This window comes from Pinus tabuliformis, chromosome X (assembly GCF_031772625.1).
Source record: "Pinus tabuliformis cultivar Carrire ecotype Pingquan chromosome X, CPIR1, whole genome shotgun sequence".
Taxonomy (NCBI): domain Eukaryota; kingdom Viridiplantae; phylum Streptophyta; class Pinopsida; order Pinales; family Pinaceae; genus Pinus; species Pinus tabuliformis.
This window is the reverse complement of record NC_142308.1, coordinates 471,939,576-471,964,159: the sequence shown is the minus strand read 5'-3', so window position 1 is coordinate 471,964,159 and position 24,584 is coordinate 471,939,576. Positions and strand designations below refer to the sequence as shown.

Sequence of the window (24,584 nt, the reverse complement as noted above, 5' to 3'; positions counted from 1 at the left end):
ACAAAAGATTGCAACTATTTGTTGAATGGAACTACTTGTAGAATTGGAAACAAAGCAAAGATTGCAACTATTTGCTGATTGGAAGAAAAAAATAAAGAAAAAATCACATCTACTTAGACACCTCCCTCGCAATGGTGCCAAAAAGTGATGAGCACCAATATTGTAGCAAGAATGTTGCAACTCCTAGGGCTACCAACTTTACTTCATCAACCCGAGGTTCGTACAAACTTAGAGGTGACAATGTTGTATACACAGTAGATGCAATGTTGTACTCTTGTCACTTTTCAACTGGGGCGATAAACCACTAGGGTTTTTCAAACCAATATTCTATTCACTAGAAGGAATCTGACTACCAAATGGAAAAGGTAAAATTATTCTTAATGAAAAAGGGAATGTTGCCTACTCTAGGAAATGAAAGTGCTGAATTGGAAGGTGTTATACAGTGACATGAAATCATCTAGCTAAAAATATATACATTTTGCTTGCAAATGAGACCTAAATTAACCTTGTATATAACATCTAGTTATCTGGACTAAACAGCATGGAATTTTATCTGAGAACTACTATGAATGGTGCATGCACGTGCTAACATAGAAATTGCAGAAAAAGCCTTTTTGATTTTCAGTTTTATGAATGCAAATGCTAATTTAACCAATTTATTTTTTTTTGGAAAGGGAGACAGGTATGGGGGAATAGGTCTGGAATGGTGTCAAGGGTATGGAAGCCAAGTGGAGGCCTAACCTAAGCTCATATGACCATTTCTGCTCAATTCGGGCTTAAAACAGGTTGCTATAGGGTTTCCTATAGTACTACAGGATGTCCTAGTTCTACTACAGGATGCCTTGTTTTACTACAGGAAACAGGCTAAAAGCTTATAAGGAGGTAGGAAAGGTAGAATGAAGTGTGGGAAAGGTGTCTGATGGGGAAATAAGGCATAGAGGAGGTGCACACTACCCAAGGCTCAGTCCAAGGCTTCAAGATGGTTGGACTTGCTCAAGGAAAATGTCCACTTTGCTTACAAAACAAGAATTCGGATTAGGGTTTGTTGGACTTTGGCAGTGTAGGTAGAGAAGACTTGGATGAGGCTGGTGATATGAGGTCTCCCTGTAGATCAGAATCTCCTGCAACAACATGCACTATTTTCTTCATTTATGCACAACTTCATTTATAAATGGAAAAGATGAGTTGAATGTAGGAAAAACAGAGTTATTAATAGCTAATGGCTAAGTTTATGAATGGAAGTGCTTCTAAACCATGTAAAACTCAAGAGATCAAAATGGAAATTGCATATAGTTCTAATAAATTTAGAGACAATGATCTATTCAACAAGAAACCCTAGGTTATGCAGTAATCAAACAATAAATTTGTTTTTGGGCTATGTGAATGGAACCCTCAAATCACGATCCCATAAGGGAGATGAGGCAAAGGAAACTTTCACAAGATTTTATGAAGTGTTTACTATTACTATTGTACCACTTATCTATCTATCCACAAATAGAAGAAAACTAAGTAATCATCCAAATACTTGTAGATTAAACAAAACAAAAATCACTTCAGAAGCTAACTATGAATGCAATCTAAGCATACATGTACAGAAAGAGGAACCTTTACTGCTAGGGTTGGGCCCTAACCCAAGAGATTCATCCCTCTAAGTCAACTCAGTGCTGGATCAAGGAAATTCTTTTCATTTTCATTAAAATATCAAAAATACATAAGAGTTATCAGTCACAATGTCTTAGCTTGCCTCTTGGCTACAACAAAAAAAATTGAATCCTAATGAGGCTCTAGGCCTTCTTATTTATACAACTGAAGTTACCAACAACTTCCTTAAATTTAAGGAGGCTTGGCTGCCAACTTGAGATCAACTTATCTTCAACTATCACTAGCTTGGCTGCCAATGACCTCGGTGGGCTTGGCTTCTTATAACTCTGAGATGATGAGATCTGGTGGAGGAATATTCGAGTAAGTGAAGAGTTAAGGAGGGTGATCCAATCTCCTCAAATCCCTCTTACTTGTCTACTTCGAGTTCCTACACTTAAAATAGCCAAAATTTCTCCAAATCCTACAATTAATGCACATTAGGCCACATGATATAACACCTCATCATTACCCTTCTCAGTAAGAAAAATATAATAAAACATGTAAAGAAATGTGCGAAAAGTTGATTTTGATAAGCTTGAAAGTGGCATTAAGGTCCATATAATTCACCTATTAATCAACCTCATCACTCATATGCATGTTAGAACCAAGAAGGTAACACTTACATTATAATGTCGCGGGATTAGGAGTAACATGTCATAGCTACAAGGATTCTAAACTAAAATTTAATTTATGATCATATAAATCCAACATTAGTCTAATGGTAAGACTTGTGAGTTAAACATTATAACGTGTAGAATTAGAATGTTGTAAAAACCCATTGGGGCCAATACAAATATTTTTATTTCCAACCTTGTAAGGTTCTAGCAGTAAAGGCCTAAATAGAGATGGGCCTCACCCAATAGAAAGAAGAATTAAAAATGTTAAAGGAAATAGAAAATTATAATGGGGATCAATGAGAAAAGATTCTTACATATACATTGATGGGAATTAGAGGCATTTAATTAAAAAGATAATAAGTAAGAAATTCTCCAAGACTTGATATCTCTTACATATGTGTGTAAATTAGATAATATATATATATATATATATATATATATATATATATATATATATATATATATATAGGAATGAGGCACATTACAATGGAATTGTATAAAATACACTTATTACTAGACAACCCATTGTTGAATACTGGATTGTATAGATAGCTCATTCTAGAATAAAAAGAAGTGAAGAAGTAATTGTAGTAGCTACTAGAGCAACAAGTGGTTTGACCAAGCATCAAACTTTGTGGTTCACCTATCATAATATTGTGTAAGAAGGATAGGACTTGTAGGATGTGTATCAACTATAGGAATTTGAATAATATTACATTAAAGAATCAATAGCCTATACCCAATATTAATGGTTCATGGGATCAATTGCAACATGCCAAGTGCTTCACTAAGCTAGACCTAAAATCAGGATACCACCAAGTTCATGTCAAATAATAATACACCTATAATACCACCTTTAAGAAAAGGAAAGGTGTGTAGTAATGATTGGTCATACCATTTAGTTTATGCAATGCACTAGCTATGTTTAAGAGACTAATGAATGATGCATTACACCGATATCTAAATTCATTTGTTATAGTTTATTTTGATGATATATTGGGTTATAGTGCTAACTTGGACAAGCTTAACTCACATCTCATGTAGGTGTTAGAGGCTTTGAAGAAGTACCAAATGCATACTAACCTCAATAAATGTGATTTTTCTAAGAAATATTTAGTTTATTTGGGGTATGTGATTAGTGGAGGGAAGCTCAAGATAGATCTTGTAAAGAGGAAGCCATCATGAAATGACTACTTCTTATAAATGTCACTAAAGTTGGGAGCATTATTGAGGTAACATAACAATTGTAGAAGTTCGTAGATTCATTTTAGTAGTAGATGCACCACTCCACACCATAACAGTGAGTGGTAATAATTTCTAGTGGGCAAAGAATTAAAAAAAGGATTTCAATCAGCTAAAATAAAAATCAATTAAGCACCAACTCTTGCATTACGAAACTTGTAGAAACTATTTGAAGTGGATATTAATGCAAGTGGATTTTCCATGGGAATGGTATTGATGCAAGGAGGAACGCTTGTATTCTATCATTTTTAAATATTTCATTGGGTAGATTTTAACTACCTTGCCTATGACAAGGAACTCTATGCCCTGGTTCAAGTTATCAAGAAGTGGAAGCACTATTTGATGGGAAAGGTAACCATCATCTGCATAGATAAACAACCACTATAATATTTCTATCCTTAGATTAATCTACAAGAAAAAAGACATTAGAAGTGGATGGATCTTTTACAATAATTTCATCTAGTCATCCATTATAATAAGGGTGACACAAACAAGTTGGAAGACATACTTTCAAGGCCAACCACGACTAGACTTACAACTGTGAGAACTCTTATGCACATGGATCCATTTACCTTTGGTTCATACAAAGAGGCATACAAAGAATATGGAGACTTAAAGGAGGTGTTTTAGTGGCTACAAATCTAGATTCATGTAAAAGTTAGTAACAACAAGGCTAATTATCATCTCTAAAATGGGTTACTCTACAAGTTATACAATCTCTATGCTCCTAAAGGTAGAAGATCGCAACTTATCAAAGTGGATCACACTCTCAAGGTTGTAGGACATTTTGGTGTTAGTAAGGAAATTTCCAACCTATAGAGGTATTTGTATGAGCCATAATGCAAGAATATGTAGCACTATATATTAGAGGATGTATACTTTATTGAACTAGGAATCCTAGTAATAGGAAGAAAGGTCCATACCATCCCTTACTAATTACCAATAGACCTTGGGAAAGAATCTCCATGGATTTTTTTGTAGATGTACCAACAACCAACAAAGGACATGACTATCTATTTTTGGTAATTGAAAATTCCAACAAGATGTCCATTGTCATGCCTTATAAAAAGATCATCAAAGAACAAGAAGAAATAAACATATTCTTTGAATAACTCTAGGTGAACTTTGGGATATTTAGGAGCATAATATCAAATAGGGATACCATATTTCTCAATGCATATTGGACTGAAAATTGGGAGAAGATGGACACTACATTAAGGAGATCAAAAACATTCCATCCACATATAGATAGGAAAATAGAAGTAGTCAATAGGACTTTGATGCATATTTAATGAGTTACAATCAAAAAAATTTGAAGACCTAAGATGAAAATTTGGTCTATATACAATGCTCTTATAAAAAATAATACCACACAACCCCAAGGGTTAGCTCAATTGGTTGAGTCCTAATCGTTAAAATCACATTTGCTATTGATAGGTAACAGGTTCAATTCTCTTGACACTCTTGGGGTTAGGCTCCATGGTTGAGCAGGCAAGAAGTGATCCCTTCAGGTGGATCTATTTGGTACAAATATTTTGTGGATGTAGTGGTCACCAGTCTCCGGGGTCTATGAACCACATAAAAAATAAGAAGTAAAAACAAAGAAGACTACATTTCGACTAGTAAGTCACATTTTGAAAATTACTTTGGATATTTTCCACCTTCACCCTTGGATGTTGTATATAGATAGAAAGAAGGAGTGAGGGATGACCTCACAAGATATGCATTAAGAAAAAAAAATTGTTGAAAAGATTAGGAAGAACCATTTGCAAGTATAGGAGAAATTGAAGAAGTCACATATAATTTCTGGCATGATAAGCATAAAGAGTGGGAGATCGATTTTGGTTAAAATTGAACAAGGAAAGATTATAGTGTCCTCATAAGAAAATCAAGTCTCTACAATACGATCCTTTTGAGATATTGAAAAATGTCAGAAATAATGGCTACAGACTCAATCTACACCTATACATGTGCATTTACTGAATGATGAATGTCGATAATGTCAAACTCTATGAACACTCCATGTTCGACCAAGAAGAGGAGTAGGTCCTACATTTCATAGAGGACATAACACCAAATTATCAGCTAGAATTGGTAAATGACACAATTTTGCAAAAGAATTATATAGCTACAAGACAAGGAAAAAATGTCCTTTGCAAAATTGGGTTGAAAAGAAAACTTCTAGTAAAAGAAAATTAGTACTCCAAGGTAAAGGTAGAGGATGAATTTTCTCACTTTTAGTTTGTGAAGCTTTTTGGGAAAAAATATTCCATAAAGATGAGTGATGGTCTGGATTAGATAATTAAATTATTTTTCATATATGTTTATGCTCCTACAGTATAAAAAATTGGAGGAATTAGCTTGCAAGGCCATATAGTGGTAAGTCCTGGTTTGAAAAATTGGGATTTGAAACCTTATCAATTCCTTTTGAAACATCAAATGGAATTTTTGGAGTTCAATTTTTTCTTGAATGCATACAAGGTCCTCTGATGTTGATATACACTCAAAGTCCTTTCCATTGATGCAATAATCATGTCAATAGAATTTCATAAAAAATGTCTACCTCCTACAAGTTGACCTAGTGTATTGACTGCCATGGTATGAGAGGATGCCACATCAACCCCCATTACCCCCACATATAAGGATATTCATGTGTGGACATTCAAGAACATTTTTGAAGGTCCAAATATGTAACTCTAATTTAGGTTTGATGAAGTCCAAAACCGACCCCTAGATAGCTATCAAGCAAGGTTAAATAAAGGGTCTATGGGAGGAGAATGGGTTCCATGGTTAAGTATAGCATCTAGGAGAGGGAATTTAAAGAGAAAAACGAAGGGGGGTAATATTGTGTAGCAACCTTATAGGACATGTCTCAAGTAAATCCACAGAGAGTACCTCTTTCTTTGTATACGCATGTTTCTATAGTTGAGAAAATAGAGAAGAGCAACCTCACCTTCTAGTTGGGTTTTCTCCCATATGGGTTACCTAGGATAAATATTTTGTTTTTTTGTGGATGGTGTGTTAGTTTTTTTCCATTATCTAATTATTTCAATTTAATTATTTCATAAATTTAAGCAAAATAAATATATTAGAGAATTGAAGATCTGAAGGAAATTAACCTTCCTAGTAAAGATTTCAGTATTTATCATATATGTAGTGATGAACTATGCTAGTGGAATATCCACAACAATTTACAAATATTCTAACATCAATCTCCTTTGTTTCTTAAATGAATAGATTAACATTTTTCATATTCCCATGCATAGTCACTACAAGGAGAACATTTTGTAGCAGACACTTCTATGGAATCTCCCAAAATAATTATCCCTTCTCTATTTATAGTGAAGGTGGATAGCCATATTTTTTTGAAAAATGTTTTTTTTGGTATGAGTGCACCTAAATAATATGTGCTCACCTACACACTCACAAAATGAGCATGCCAGTACTTACCTAATAAGGTGCACTAATAATAGTTGTTATTATAAAATATTAAAATATTGTTCTTTTATTTTAAAAAATGTAAAATTCATAACTATGCTTCACGCTAAATTAATATCACTATTTCACATGCGAAAAGTGCAAAAACAATTATTAAAAAAATATATATATAGTTCAAAAACATAATAGCATCTATGTGTATATACTATTGGAAAACTAAAAAAAAGTTAACAATGTGCTTTATATTACTGTAACCTCATGTTTTATTTAAATATAGCATGAAATCCAACTAGTGTGTTATGAATATTACCATACATCAATTCTTTAATATAAAAAATTCATTGCATGGTCAATACTTCCATTTACATAATATAATATTTGTAGATTAAAAAATAAAAATAAGAAAATTAGTGTATTGGTACATTCTGTTATCCATTAACACATTGTTGCATCTTATTGTCGAACACACCAAAATTCCTATTGTGCTTCCAATATCTCTCACAAGCATCGATACTCACTCTCAATTGACAGCCACTGCATTTGCAATGCTCTACAATGTTTCCTTTTTAGTTTGATCACTTCACTAGTTGATAAAATTCAATTTCGAATTTTCAAAAATAGTGCACATTTTTGTTTTTTTCTCTATGGGTAAACCATACCTCCTTGAGCGAGAAGAAATCTAGAAAATTATTTGTTACTACCTTATTATCAATTTCACCAAATTAAAATTTGAAAATGGGCATAAATTTGTCCTTTTATACATTAAAATAATTCCATGCAATGCACTTCATGGATTCAAATCGCACCAAACCCATCAACGATGCATCCTATGAATTTAGAAGAAGCATTATCAATAGTGTTTCTAATGGGATTCCCCATTAATGGTGAATTATAAACAAAATGCACAACTAGTGTTAGGTCAAAAAATTATAAAATATACATCAATGCACTCTATGGAGCACCTAGATGGCCAAATTTGTGTTACATAGAATATGTTGCATGGGTTCATTGTATTTCATGTTTTTTATTTCATGACCACATTACCATCAATATGCCAAATAACATGGAGAAACATGAAAATATTAACTAGTGCACATTATATATTGAAGAAACTTGCACTGAATACTTTGGGATAGATATAAATTTATTGAATTTTATATAAATTTTATATTAAAATTAGCATGGCAATGTGTTTGGTGACCAAATTAGCACCAATGTGTCAAACAAAATGGAGCATTGTGAAAATATTGCTACTTTTTTCTAACATAGAGTAATATATTTGGTATGTGTCACCTTGAAGAATCCACACATTGAATGTTTTAGTCTATACACAAATATTTTGAATTTTATATTAAAAGAATTACCATAATAGTGCATTAAATGAATAAATTAGCACTAGTTTGTAAAATAACACAAAGTACCATAACTATATTGGTGATTGTTTTCTAACAAGGAACTATTGCCACTTTGCACTACCTATTAAAGAAAACACACATTGAAGGTTTCAAGCATATCAGTGCATTTAATGACTAAATTAGCATCAATGCACCAAATAACATGGAGCACCAATACTAGTTTGGTGTTTTTTCTGATAGTGCACCACATACGCTGCACATAAGTTATTAAAGATGCATCAGATACTTTCCCACATTATTTTTTGCAAACATAAATTAATTTTGGTTTTTAATAAATAAAAAATGACTATGTGTGCGTGTGTGTGTTATAACTTGAATTTGTGTTATCATGTGTGTGTGTGTGCACGCGTGCCTAAAAGGAATTGTATGTGAATCAAATACAATGATTATGAGTGAATAAGAAACAAAAACGATGGATTTGTTGGAATATTCAACAATACTAAGAAGGGGTGGGGTGAATTAATATCAACAATTTTTAACTTCAAAAACTTGTAAATGCTTCCATGGGTATAAAGAAAAGTGCATATATACATAACACAAAAAAATTATGTGAAAACCATGGAATTATTTTCTTAATATATATAAAGAGTACATTCAAATTTATAAGCTTCAAATCCTTGATTTATTAGCACCAACTAAAAGGAAGCACCAAATCCCTTATGTTAGAATCAGTCTTGTCAGTCCTCTGTCAGAGTTAAATTCACCAAGGTTCATTTCTCGTCATTTGCAGTCATCAAATGCCATTTTGGTCAAAAAGAGTCATTTTAATTCTTGAGTCCAGGATTTTGTCTCCAGAAGTGTGAAATAACGCTTGCAGGCCAGAGGGAGGTTCATTAAGTTTCACTTCAAGATTCACATTATTAATAATGTTGAAGGACATTTATTCTTCAAAACTCTGTTTTGAAGAAGAAATTATTAAGTTCGTTTAATACATGATTGATAAGCTTTTACAGTTCTTCAGGCAGCCCTGCCCATATTTCTAGGTTCAGCAGCTCCTATCCCTGCAAAGAATCAAGAAAAAGTCATCATTTCAAAGCCAAAAGTCAAAGGAAACGAGAAATCAGAGTTTGTGTCCAAGTTGTCAAAGTGCTAAGACTCTACAACTTTACAAAATGAATTTGCCAAAATCAAAGTCATCAAGATATTTTCATTGATTGAATGGCCATTTGCATCCAAAAAGATCTAATTGAAGGGTTGAAGGACGATTTTTTTGTTTTGAGGCCGGAATTGTGCTGACAGTCAACGCGCGGCGCATACAAAGAGCGCGTGGTGCATAGAGTGCGCGCAGCGCACTGGGCATCATTTGTCAGTGCATTTTTGTGTGCGTGCGGCGCACCAAACCAGCGCGGCGCACTGGGAGTGTGTGCGGCGCGTTGAGCCTTTCACCCTGCATTCATCACTGTTTTGTGATTTTTCAATTCAAATCATCTTTTCGACAGCGCTATCATACATTCTTCAGTTCAGAAGCGGTCCACATATGAATTGGACCCGGATGATCTATCCAGTGTTCGAATCTGAAGTTGAAAGACATCCAAAGAATGTGTTTTTCTATCAGGATTCTTCTGATACAGGTTCCTTCATTCTGGGTATTCAAACAGAATGGCAATTGCAGCAAATGATTCGCTTTGGTAACAATAGTCTCATAGCAGCTGACACAACATTTGAAATTAACAAGCTCAAGTATCCTTTGTACACTCTTCTCGTCTTTGATTCAAACTACCATGCTCTCCCTGTGGCGTGGGTTATTACGCGAAGTTTTGCAAGTGATGATGTTCGTGGACCAAGGCACTTCGTATGAAAGTAAGGGAAGTTGCAGAAACAGAAATTGCCCCTGTAATTGTAAAGTACTGGGAACGAGCAGAATTTCTATTTGAGATTGTGCCAAAGCTCGCGAACATTAAAGTGGCTGGAGGCACCATTAAGGGATATGGCTGCCCTGGTCTATCTATTCTTGGGAGTGCTCTTGCAATGACTGAACTTGCAAGGGTAGATGCTAGCTGTTCTACATTTATGATGGTTACAATTTCAATGTGTGGAAGTGAGGATCAAAAGAAAAAAAAATACCTACCAGCTTCAGCTCGACTTGATATTATAGCATGTTGGGCTTTGATTGAATCCAACTATGGCAGTGATGCAAGTTCTTTGAACACAATAGCAACCAAGGTGGAAGGTGGTTGGAAGTTAGATGGCCAAAAACGATGGATCGAAAACAGTACCTTTGCAGACATACTTATAGTTTTTGCCAGGAATACAATCACAAATCAAATCAACGGGTTTATTGTGAGAAAGGGTGCTCCTGGGCTGAGGGTAGCGAAAATGAAGAATAAAATTGGGCTGAGGTGTGTTCAGAATGGGGACATTACTTTGACAGGTGTTTTTGTTGCTGACGAAGATAGATTGCGAGATATCAATTCTTTTTAAGATACAATACAGGCACAGAGCAGTATACCATGTGATGGGTTACTGCGTGTGCATGGCTAAGGGAGCTGCAGAGACACTCAAATTTAACATGGCATTGATTTTGCTTCCTGTTTGTAGAAATACCATTACATGGCTCCGCAATAAGACCAAGCTTGGTGTTAGCAGTTCCATTTGACGACAATCTCAATTTCCACAAGGTAATTGCAGTAGCAATAGCAATAGGAGTGGGGCTTCATGTAGGAGCACATTTAACATGTGATTTTCCCCGTCTTCTCCATGCATCAAATGAGCAATATGTGCCCTTGCAACAGTTCTTTGGACATAACAGGCCTCCCAACTACTGGTGGTTTGTCAAAGGAGTTGAGGGCATTACAGGTGTTATTATGGTGGTCTTCATGGCAATTGCATTCGTTCTGGCCACTCCGTGGTTCAGAAGGAATAAACTTAATCTTCCAAAACCATTGAAAAGGCTTACAGGATTCAATGCTTTCTGGTATTCACACCACTTATTCGTAATCGTCTATGTGTTGTTGATAGTCCATGGTATATATCTGTACCTCAGCCACAAATGGTACAAGAAAACGACATGGATGTACCTTGCAGTTCCAGTGTGGTTATATGGTGGAGAAAGAACTCTGAGAGCTTTCAGATCAGGTTGCAAATCCGTTAAAATCCTCAAGCTCCAGGAGACGATTACTTGAGTGTCCACATCCGAACCTTGGGTGATTGGACAACAGAACTTAAGAGGATATTTTCTAGGGTTTGTGAACCCCCTACTGCCAATAAAAGTGGTCTACTGAGGGCTGACACTACACTGGTAGCTGACAATGGAGTCCCAGTATGCAGATTTCCCAAGCTTTACATCGATGGACCTTATGGAGCTCCGGCCCAAAATTACAACAAATATGACATTCTGTTACTCATGGGTTTGAGAATTGCGACGAGAATTTTAGTGTGCTCCATATAGCTCTGAATGGCAGTTTTTATGTACAAATCCAGGCATTCAAAAAACAGGATGACATTTCCAAAAAATTGTTATCGAAACTGCTTCTATTTTTGCAATTTTCAACAACACAAAGAGACATGGCGAGGTTCTGATGGCATTCGTGGTGAAATCATCAGAAATCAGACCGCCAATGAAGATTACATGCGATACATGTGGCATTTGAAACAAGTCCGCCAGATTCATAAATTATTTTCACACCTGATCATGCACAACAGTTATCCGATGCACCCAATTTGTTAATCGCCAGGTGGATAAATGGAGAGAATATATGGAAATAGGGATTCGAATCCCTCATGACAGTTTTTACTCAACCAGGTGTATTTTTGGCAAACAGAAAGAAAAGGGAGCTGAAACGGTCAAAGCACCGAACGCCTAAATGTAAACGTTGATATCCACCGTGGCAGAAAAAAAAAATGATTCGATTGCTTATGTTTATCTTCAGTTATGGGATCTACGCTACAGGTGTTGCTTCCTGAAGTTTCAGGCCTTTTATTGTTTCTTATTTAGCAATCATCTAGAAAGGAGAATCCGCTCGAGCCTTGGGAAAAGTAATAATCTCAGATATATAGACTTGTCAATGAATAATTTAATGGGCAGTATACCAAAGCATTTGGGCAGTTATCAAATTCTGGAGGCAGTGATGGGGTAACTACAGTTGGCTCACGATATGGTGACAGTCAAACTCAAAATTGAATAAAGAACAACTACCATGCAGAAAGATAGGTTCGATTGCCTATTTTGGTTTTCAGTTACGATTTCAGAGGCTCTACATTACAGTTTCCGCATTCTAATTGGTCATCAACAAACAAAATGTAACGCTACTCCTTTTAAGAGCAGTCTTGTCCTATTTTCATGATTTTAGGTGAAGCTACCCCTTATTTTCATCGATTCGCTTTCCCAGGCTCTAAGTCTATTTATTGTATTAAAAAATCATTTGTAAAGAGAGTCCTGAGTTCTGGGAAACGGTGGAGGAATAACTCAGCGTTTGGCTGTACAGATTGACAGAGAAATAATTAAATGGTGCAGCTCTGATTTATAAGATTCTTGTGGTATGAGTTTTGGCATGTGTTTTTCTCTCTGTTTCATATGTATCCTGTGATGTTTTGCATTTCATTCATGATCGTTTCCAGCTGAATACTTTTAAGTGAGAAAGGTAGAATTCAGTCATTGCTCTGCCTTGAGGAAGTGTTCAGTCTTTATGTGTTTTCTTCTGCCTGGAAAGGATTCATACATTAATGCCCTTTTCAGCTTTCTTAAACAGTCTTTTCACCCCATTTAAATTCAATTCGATTGCTAAAACCTCATGCTTATCTCGCCTTATGAAATATCCTGTGCCTTTGGTTAAATCTCTGCTCATGCTGTCCTTGTCCCATGCAGCCCAGCAACTTAGTCATTAAATCAAATATCCCTCATTCAAATTCATTTTACTAGCCTAAATCAGTTCCCATTTTAAGTCATCTCGGACTCTATTGATCATTTTATCGAGATAGACCCGGAGAGAGCCCTCTCCTGTCCTCGTAGGGCTAGCTACGAGGCTAAGCTTGGTTTGATGTTGCCTTGAGTTTTACCTTATTTCAGCCTAAGGTAGATTCGAGTGCTAACACCTTATTCATCAACACCAAAGCTTGTACAAGAGTCAATAATAGTCAAAGAAAGTATGCCCCTCTAGTAGTTTCTCCTTTCTCCTTCACACAGGCACTCAACTTCATAAACATGGCGTTCTTAGCAATATAACTTCCCTCAACAAATGAACCTTGAACTTGACATCCTTATCAGAAGAAATTCGCCTCTAGAAGCCTACTTCCTCCACACAGTTTGGCCTCCTCAACAAAGGATAGTGTTATATTTTCAAAACAGACCTAAAACTTTCTTTCAAACACACTAGGATTTAGCCTTTAAAAAAGGCCTAATTTTTACCTTCTTTGTACGAAAACTTTGGTCCTAAAATTTAGCCTTAACAAAGAAAGGTCACTACTCTCTAGACAGGCCTGAAATTCATCCTTCCACATTGGAATTTGTACCTTTACACAGATTTGAAATTCAGCCTTCAAAGGGGACAAAATTTAACCCTCAAGAATAGGTCTACAATCCATATTCTAAACATGGCTATAAACCTTCAAAATATGTGCCAAAAATCCTTCCAAAATACTCCAAAAAACCTTTCCAAAATGTGCTAAAAATCCTTCCCTAGAAAGTCTCTCCAAGTCAACTCCTCTTTAGTTCTAGTTGTTGAGTTATGAACCTCATTACTCCTTTTATTCAATTTTTTTAATAAGTTTGAACTTGCTTGATTGATTTACTTGAAATGCTCATTCTTTCGCCTATCTATGGTGCATTCAGGGTCTATACTGGGCCTACTTGTCCATTGGTTGGATTGGCTTGTGAAACTGGTAGAATGTATAGTGAATGTTCCAAAAATTATTTCTCCTCAACCGTGATCAATTAGAGGGAGTACCATATACCATTGTAAAGGTCTCGAAATAAAACTTCCAACCATATATTTTATGCTTACATTTGAGCTAGGAAAATGGAGTAAAGGTGCATTCAAAGATAGGGTATCCAAATGGGGAATCAACAATCCAAAAACAATATTTCGAAATGTGTTATTTGAATATGTAGCTCTCTCTTTCATTTGATCGTCCTTTGACATCAAAAACATCTTCTTTCAAAAATCCCCCCCCCCCCTTTCGTTTAATGGCAACCATCATGCTCCCCTTGTGATCATATTCTCCCTGTCTTCATGCTTCTTCGTTTCTCGCCCCATTTGACATCAATGGAAAAGGGTAACTCACCCTAACATTGTCTCTCCCTTTTCTTTATTTACTGAAGATTGTGAAAATCAATTTGGAGTTGTGTTAAAAGTGGCAACCAGGGAAAAACTTCATGTGGGTCATCTTATTCATGGCTAATAATATTTTTATTAGATTCCTCTCGTCGAGAGGTGTAGGATTGATATAAAGATCATCCAATTCCGATAAGTATTCATGGAGATATGAATTTATTTTGATTATGGAATTATTATCAAGCCGACCTACAACTCATGTAGGCTTAGAAGCCCAACAGTCGCATCTATTCACCCACCAACGTTGTGTATAAATATAAGAGTACTTTTCCTCATTTGGACTCACTCATATCATCACATCTCTCTCTCTCTCTACTGCGCAGATATGAGTCTCTTCTCTACTGCGCTGAAATGGGTCTCTCTCTCTCTCACATTTGAAACCGGAAACTGCTGAAACTGAAGCTGCAACTGCAGAAGTAAAGATTGACTTGGGTGGCCTAGAATATCTCCTCTTTGGAACTGCGCTATAGGTTCATATAAACCTCCTTTGAAAGCCACAACTTTTGGTGGTGGAATGAAGTCAATCCGACGAACGGTTTGCAAGATATCGACTGCCCTAGTTTGAAGCCGGAAACTACTAAAACTGAAGCTGCAACTGCAGAAGTAAAGATTGACTTGCGTGGCCTAGAATATCTCCTCTTTGGAACTGCGTTGTAGGTTCATCTGAACCTCCTTTGAAAGCCGCAACTTTTGGTGGTGGAATGAAGTCAATCCAACGAACGGTTTGCAAGATATCGACTGCCCTAGTTTGAAGCCGGAAATTGCTGAAACTGAAGCTGCAACTGCATAAGTAAATATTGACTTGCGTGGCCTAGAAGATCTCCTCTTTTGAACTATGCTGTAGGTTCATCTGAACCTCCTTTGAAAGCCGCAACTTTTGGTGGTGGAATGAAGTCAATCCGACGAACGGTTTGCAAGATATCGACTGCCCTAGTTTGAAGCCGGAAACTGTTGAAACTGAAGCTGCAACTGCAGAAGTAAAGATTGACTTGCATGGCCTAGAAGATCTCCTCATCTAAACTGTGTTGTAGGTTCATCTGAACCTCCTCTGGAAGCCGAAACTTTTGGTGGTGGAATGAAGTCAATCCAACTGTCGGTTTGTGAGATATGGTCTGCCCTAGTTTGATAATGAAGTCGCTAATGCTGATGCTGCTGATCTAGGGTTTGCTACTACTGATATGAATCAGATTTATTGTACTATTTCTCTCTGCTGAATTATTGAAGATAAAAGAATATTTGATCAAAGGGTTTCCCCACACATTGTGGGGTTTGTCCCTGGCTAGCCGCCACATCTTGTGTCTCTTGTCTTGGCTTGTTTTCTGTCGATCGTTTAATGTTCTATCTACACTTTACTTTATGTACATGTGATTGCTAATCGGTGGAATATAATAAGAAAAAGAAGTAAACTGTTATAAGCATAGAACATACCATAACTTAACATGGTATCGGAGCTGAGGTGAAGACAAAGCCCGAGCAAGAGCAAGAGCAATCATTGAAGAGAAGATTGGCAAGGCTATCCTAAAAGAACTATGGGGTCCTCAACACTCTTTCCTACCGAAGACAAGCTCCGTGAAAAAGCTAACTATCACGGATGGAAGATGTCTATCGATCTAACCCTTGAAGATCAAGTAGTGCTGGACCATGTAAGAGGCAATATTGTTGAGCCTTCATCAAATGCATCTGCTGCTGCCTGGAACAAATGGAAGATCGGAGAAATGAAAGCGAAAAAGATCATCCGGGACTCTATCGACAAGCGCTTGGTGGCCTACATCTCTGATCTAGACACTTCCAAGGAAATCTACGATAGACTGGTGAGTTTATTTAAAGTTAATGATGCAAATCAAGTTTTGTTTCTTAGAAATAAGCTGAGGGAAATCAAGAAGGGTAAATATGAAAGTATGCAAGCATACTTCTTAAGAATCACCGAGATCAAGAACGATCTCCTATCTATTGGGAAACTATTACTGACAGAGAAATGGCACTCACAACTCTCGGAGGATTACCATCTGAATGGTATGTGTTCAGGACTACTCTTCTAAACAATAATGTAATTCCTAGTTTCGAGGAATTAATGGCTAGATGCATTCAAGAAGAAACAAGGGAAGAAGTGCAAGAAATGCCCATGCCTAAAGGTCCTCCTGTTGCCTTTTCTTCTCATGCAAAGAAAAGAAATAATTCCGGGACTAAATCAAAAGGAAAGGCTGGACCTAAGGCTAGAAGAAAATGACGATGTTACATTTGCGATAAAGCAAGTCACTATGTATGAGATCATGAGCATCAGGATGAATGAGATCATGGACATAAAGGGCAACATGAGATCATGGACATATAGGATAGCATGATGATGGTGCACACTAGTTTGAGCAGCAATATGATGGATAAAATCATGGACATAGGCAGCATGATGATAATCATGGTACAATATGCAGTGGTGCAACTCGAAATCCCTCTGATGGCAATCAAAGGAATGACAAATTCAACAGCAAAGGTAAGAGGAGAGCTGGGAATCAAGGAAGAGGACAAGCATTCAAGAAGGCTAGAAATTCTAGGATGTATTAAATGCACCTAACCTCAAAAGGAACCTAGTGTCCATCTTGGCAATGGAAGATAGAGGCTACAAGGTAACCTTCAGCAATGGCAAGGTATGTATATGGAAAAATAATGTTAAAGATGCCTTTACTCTTGGGTTTAGTGTTGATTCATTATATCGGGTCGATGGATGTCCGCTAGGTGTCATGTCTTGTGACACAACTCTTTAGTCCGAACTTTGGCATCGGAGGTTTGCCCACCTTCATTACAAAGCTCTACCCGATGTAAGACAGATGGTAACAGGGATGTCCGAATTCCAAGTAGAGAAAGAAGGTGTATGTCCGGGATGTGCCAAAGGAAAGCTCAAAAGGGGACCATTCCCCTCAAGCCAAAGCAAGACCTCCAATATATTACAATTGGTTTACTCAGGCATACCTAAGGTTGGCATTAAGAGGGAGACTACTACACCACATACTCTTGAGCAGAATGGTGTGGTGGGAAGGAAGAACCACACGATGATGGAAGCTGTCCAGGCCATGCTACATGATCATAGACTTCCAAAGTTTCTATGGCCTGAAACTACAATCACCGTCGTATATGTACAAAATTGATGCCTTCATCAAGCATTGGGTTCCTAAACTCCTGAAGAAATGTTCACCACCGATCAAAGGGAAGTCGTGATTATTCATGATGTCACCTTTGACAAAGATATGGCTCTCAGCAAGGTGGACAATCTGCTGACTTTGAGTAGCTCTCAAGAAGCCGACACCAGGGAACCGAAAGAAAAGGATGATGAATCAATGCCTGATGTAGAAGAACCCATGGATCCAATTGATCCTCATCCACATGAGCCTTCCTCTTCTAGGAAGAGGTCTTCATGGCTTAGGGGGATACTTGATGATGCTAAAGGACATGCTACACCCTGAGGAACCTTCCATCAAAGTAAGAAACTTAACAGGTATCAGGGATACCTGACCATCATGAGCACGATCATACAAAATGAACCTTCATCATTCTCAGATTCCATCAAGCATTAACTATGGAAGGATGCTATGACCGTATAATATGAGTCTATTATGGAGAATGATGTCTGAGAAGTAGTTCCCAGACCCTGGACAAGACAATTGTTACTTCAAAATGGCTTTACAAGATAAAGCATGCAGCAGATGGAAGCACGGAAAAGTATAAGGCTCGTTTTGTTGCTCGAGGTTTCTCCCAAAAGGAAGGTATAGACTATGATGAGATATTTGCACCTGTTGCCAGATATACGACCATCCGCTCAATCATAGCCCTTGCCGCTTCACAAGGATGGAACCTACATCAGATGGATGTCAAGACTGTGTTCTTGCATGGCTCAATCAAAGAAGAGGTCTACGTGGAGCAACCCGAAGGATTTGAGATTTATGATCGAAAATCTCATGTATGCAGGTTGAAGAAAGCTCTCTATGGGCTGAAGCAAGCACCCCGAGCATGGTATGAGAGGATCGATAGCTACTTGATGAAGCTGGGATTCACTAGGAGTGAAGCTGATCCTAACCTTTACTTTAAGGTTGAAGATGACAAGCCTCTCATACTGGTGTTGTATGTGGATGACCTCTTTCTAATAGGTGCAAACCCTCTCATTCACAAATGTAAGAGGGAGATGGCTTCTGAATTTGAAATGAAGGACCAAGGACTTGAAGTGTGACAAAAGCTAAGGGAAATTTTCCTATCTCGAGGAAAATATGTGGTAAATATATTGGAAAGATTCGGTATGATGGACTGCAAGCCTGTGACTACCTCGAGGATCTTAACTTTTAGAAGTTATATGGTAGTGATGTTGGACCAGACTTGGGAAATGCCTCTGAGTTTCAAAAAAAACTCATTCACATTGATGTTCTTGGTGAACCTCCGTCCAAACATATGTTTTTCAGTTAACATTGTGAGATCATATTTGGTTGAGCCTCACTGGATTGATGCCAGGAATCTTCTGAGATGTCTTCAGGACACAATCTCTCATGGATTAAGATACACTGCCGGAGATGTGAGACTACTTGGATATACTGATGTTGATTGGGCAGGCAGTGTGGTGGACCGTAAGAGCACTTCCGGGTGTTGTTTCACCTTGGGATCTGCTTCGATATCCTGAATGAGCAGGAAGAAGAAGTCGGTGGCTTTGAGCACCGCCGAAGCAGGATATATTGTTGCTAGCATAACCTCGTGTGAGGTATTCTGGTTGCGAAAGCTCTTCAGAGAGCTGTTTGGATTTACATTGGATACCATTGTGATTCTCTATAACAACCAGAGGTGGGATTCGATTATTGAGGAATCCCATATTCGTCGATTGCTCCAGCAGATAGACATCATCTTGGATATGGTAAGTTGATGTGCAAGGAGGCTCCATCGCATTAAGATGATGTACAGGTTGATACACCTTGTCAAAGCCCCAAGGAAAGATCTAATCTGTGATTTTCCCAAACGACTTGGAGTCGGTAAGAAACCCTTGTACAAGGGTCCTGCATGTTGCATACATTGAGCTCTGGGAGCTCTGAGGGCTTGTGGTTATTACTGGAGCAACATACGACCACAGGGTGACTCACCCTCCCCTGGTGGTGCACACTGGAACAAGATGATTCGCTCTCTTGTGGGACAAGATGATTCGCTCTCTTGTGGAACAGGATGATTCGCTCTCCTGTGTAGCAGGATGATTAGTTCTCCTGTGAGGCCTGGATTGATGTGTTCTCCATGGCGGCCTGGATTGATGTGTTCTCCATGGAAATTGTAGCAGGATTGATGTGTTCTCCTGTGAGGCCTGGATTGATGTGTTCTCCATGGCAATTGTAGCAGGATTGATGTGTTCTCCTGTGAGGACAGGATTGATTAGTTCTCTTGTCAAGGCATCCTACCCATGCAGTCTGGGACTCATGGGAAGTACCTCTCATCTGATCAATGAGCAAGGAATTGAAGTTAGGGACCATAGTAGTACCGATGGACGCATCGTTGTAACTACCGTACTCCCTACGCTAGGATGACCTCCATTGATCTGGGATCAATGATACTAGTCTGGGACCAGTGGTAGGAGTTGTACCATACTATGACGCTGACTTCGGGTCGGTTGAGACTGGTCTGGGATCAGTGGTACATACTCTGAGACTGACTTTGAGTCAGTGGAGGATGATATTGGTCTGGGACCATTGGAGTTGTACTCACTATGACACTGACTTTGGGTTGGTTGAGACTGGTCTGGGACCAGTGGTACATACTCTGAGACTGACTTTGAGTCAGTATGATACATCCTCGATCATTTCTTCTTCTTCATAATTCGGACAAAAGCAGAGTAGAACAGAACAATGCAAGAGCAGAGCAGAACAGAACAAAACAGTACAGATCAGTGCAGGGCAGAACAAGACAAAGCAAAATAGGCAAAATAGAGCAGAGCAGGGCAAGGGTCAGGCTGTACAAGGCAGTGCATTTGATGGATGAATAGTAACGACCGATAGACAGATTGCAGATGAAGTTCTCCATGGTTGAGAGGGAGTGTTAAAATTGGAAACCAGGGCAAAACTTCATGTGGGTCATCTTATTCATGGCTAATAATATTTTTATTAGATTCCTCTCGTCGAGAGGTGTAGGATTGATATAAAGATCATCCAATTCCGATAAGTATTCATGGAGATATGAATTTATTTTGATTATGGAATTATTATCAAGCCGACCTACAACTCATGTAGGCTCAGAAGCCCAACAGTCGCATCTATTCACCCACCAACGTTGTGTATAAATATAAGAGGAATTTTCCTCATTTGGACTCACTCATCTCATCACATCTCTCTCTCTCTAGTGCGCAGATATGAGTCTCTTCTCTACTGCGCTGAAATGGGTCCCTCTCTCTCACACATTTGAAACCGAAAACTGCTGAAACTGAAGCTGCAACTGCAGAAGTAAAGATTGACTTGGGTGGCCTAGAAGATCTCCTCTTTGGAACTACGTTGTAGGTTCATCTGAACCTCCTTTGAAAGGCGCAACTTTTGGTGGTGGAATGAAGTCAATCCGACGAACGGTTTGCAAGATATCGACTACCCTAGTTTGAAGCCAGAAACTGCTGAAACTGAAGCTGCAACTGCAGAAGTAAAGATTGACTTGTGTGGCCTAGAAGATCTCCTCTTTGGAACTGCGCTATAGGTTCATCTAAACCTCCTTTGAAAGCCGCAACTTTTGGTGGTGGAATGAAGTCAATCAGACGAACGGTTTGCAAGATATCGACTGCCCTAGTTTGAAGCCGGAAACTGCTGAAACTGAAGCTGCAACTGCAAAAGTAAATATTGACTTGCGTGTCCTAGAAGATCTCCTCTTTGGAACTGCACTGTAGGTTCATCTGAACCTCCTTTGAAAGCCGCAACTTTTGGTGGTGGAATGAAGTCAATCCGACGAACGGTTTGCAAGATATCGACTGCCCTAGTTTGAAGCCAGAAACTGCTGAAACTGAAGCTGCAACTACAGAAGTAAAGATTGACTTGCGTGGCCTAGAAGATCTCCTCATCTGAAATGCATTGTAGGTTCATCTGAACCTCCTCTGGAAGCCGAAACTTTTGGTGGTGGAATGAAGTCAATCCGACTGTCGGTTTGTGAGATATGGTCTGCCCTAGTTTGATAATGAAGCCGCTAATGCTGATGTTGCTGATCTAGGGTTTTCTACTGTTGATATGAATCAGATTTATTGTACTATTTCTCTCTGCTGAATTATTGAAGATAAAAGAAGATTTGATCAAAGGGTTTCCCCACACATTGTGGGGTTTGTCCCTGGCTAGCCGCCACATCTTGTGTCTCTTGTCTTGGCTTGTTTTCTGTCGATCGTTTAATGTTCTATCTGCACTTTACTTTATGTACATGTGATTGCTAATCGGTGGAATATAATAAGAAAAAGAAGTAAACTGTTATAAGCATAGAACATACCATAACTTAACAAGCTGAAATTACTACCATTTTTTTCCTAGGATACTCAAATCTCTCTCTGGGAAGTGGTTTGGTGAAGATGTCTAAAATTTGTTCCTTCATCCCAAAACACTCTAGCTTGATATTTTTCTGTGACTTTCTCCCTTAGAAAGTGAAACTTTATACAAATATGCTTCGTCTTGGAATGTATCATTAGACTCTTGCACATGTTTATTTAATTGGTGTTGTCACAATGTATTAGAATAAGATCATCATATTTTACTTGTATGTCTTTCAAGGCTTGTTTCATCCAGAGGGCTTACATTTTTTTTGTTTCAATATATTTTTCTTTTGTTGTAGACAAAGATATTGAAGATTGATTCTTGCTCAACTAGAATACTAATCAATCTCCCAAGTAGAAGGCTACTCCACTTGTACTTATTCTATCATTTATACTTCCTACACAATCTACATCTGTGTAAGCTACTAGTGTCAATTCCTTTCCTTTTGGATACCACAACCCAAAGTCTATTGTTCCTTTTATATATTTGAAGATCATTTTCACTGCTAAAGTGTGAGTTTGCTTCGGTGTTGCTTGAAATCTTGTAACCTATCCAACTACTTGCATTACATTTGGTCTTGAAGTTGTCGTATAGAGTAGGCTACAAATCATTTATTTATAGAGTCTTTGAGCCTATTCCTTGAATTCATCTTCCTTTCTCAACTTGCATCTAATGACTATAAGAGTGCTTAGGTTTGTAATCTTCCATTTTCAACTTCAACATTTCTTTGATGTACTTGGTTTGAGAAATGAAAATGCCACCATCTATTAGGGATATATGGAGTCCCAAAAAGAAATTCAATTCCCCAAGAAAAGACATTTGAAATTCATTCCACATATCTTTTGTAAAGTTATGATGTAATCTATCATCATCACTCTTAAATATGATTTCATCAATCTATACTTCAATGATGATCATATTGACTTGATCTTCCTTTATGTAGATATTACTATCTGCATTTCCCCTTCTGAATCCTTGTTGTTGCAAATACTTGTCCAATCTTGAGTACCAAGCTCTAGGGGCTTGATTAAGTTCATACATGGATTTCTTCAATATAAAAACATAATCTTCATCTTTTGATAAAAGGAATCCTTCATATTGTTCTATGTGGACTTCTTCTTCTAGCTCCCCATTAAGAAAGGTTGATATTACATCCATCTGATACACTTTGATTATTTTGTAGCATGCACAGGCCAAGAGAATTATGATTGATTCCATTTTAGGAACTACAGAAAAAAATTATTCAAATTCTATCTCTTCAACTTGGGCATTTCCTTTGCAAACTAGCCTTGCTTTATTTTTGGTCACCTTTCCATCTTCATTTAGTTTGTTTTTGAAGACCCATTTTGTACAAATCACATCTTTGTTCTTGGGTCTTGGAACAAGTTCCCATGTCTCATTCTTCTCTATTTGATTTAGTTCTTCGTCCATGACCTTCATCCAATGTTCATCATTTATAGCTTCCTCAAAGTTACTTGGTTCAATTTTGGACAATCGCGATAGATTCCCTTTCTCTAGTGTTTCTGGTTATTTTCTTCTTTTGGTTTCTACTCTTGCACTCTTTTCCCCAATGATTTATTCTAGTGGATGATTCCTCTAATTCTTGGGAGGTATTTGAAAATCTTGTTGATTATCTTCTTCTTCTTTTTCTGCCTCTAATTGCTTCTCTTCTTGGTGTTCCTATTCTTCGTTTTATTTCTCTTTCTTTGGTTCTTCCTCTTCCTATTCTTCAAAGATGTGTAAATTTTTGCTTTCCTTCTTGATCTTGAGCATGTTTGTTTCATCAATTTTTAAATTGATCCTTTCTACTATCTTGTTGAGTACAAGATTGTAACACTTTTATGCTTTTCTTTTACATGAGTACCCAACAAGTATGCCTTCATTTATTTGGGATTCAAACTTTCCTAACTTATGGTCGTACCTATTTATGTAAGATTTTCTTCCAAATATTCTAAAATGTTTGACACTAGGTGGTCTTCCCTTCCATAATTCATAGGGAGTTTTGTCATTTTTTTCTTTTGAGAAACCATCTGTTCAAAATGTGCACAATTGTTTGCACTTCTTGTACCCAAAAGATATTACTTAGCTTGGATTTGTGCAACAAATTTCTAGCCATATCTTCCACAATTTTGTCCTTTATTTAAACCACTCCTTTTTACTGAGGATTTCTAGTTGTTGAGAAATGTTTTCTTATTCCATGCTCTTCACAATAGTCATTGAATTTATTTGAAGTAAATTATCCTCCATTATTTAATATAAAACATTTTATTTTCAAATCAGTTTCATTTTCAACAAGTTCCTTGAATATTATGAAATTTCCAAAAAAAAAAAAAAAAATTGACTTTATTTGAAGAAAACAAACCAAATTCATCCTTATTTAGTCATCAATAAGCAACATGAAGTATTGTTCACCATCTAGTCCTTTTGTTCTTGTTGGCCCACATAAATCAGTATGTACAA

General features: G+C 37.3%; 1 pseudogene; it reads left to right on the top strand.

The window, feature by feature from the left end:
* Positions 1-10,143: 10,143 nt before the first annotated feature.
* LOC149140726 (acyl-coenzyme A oxidase 4, peroxisomal pseudogene) lies at positions 10,144-11,475 on the top strand (annotated as a pseudogene).
* The last annotated feature ends 13,109 nt before the right edge of the window (positions 11,476-24,584 follow it).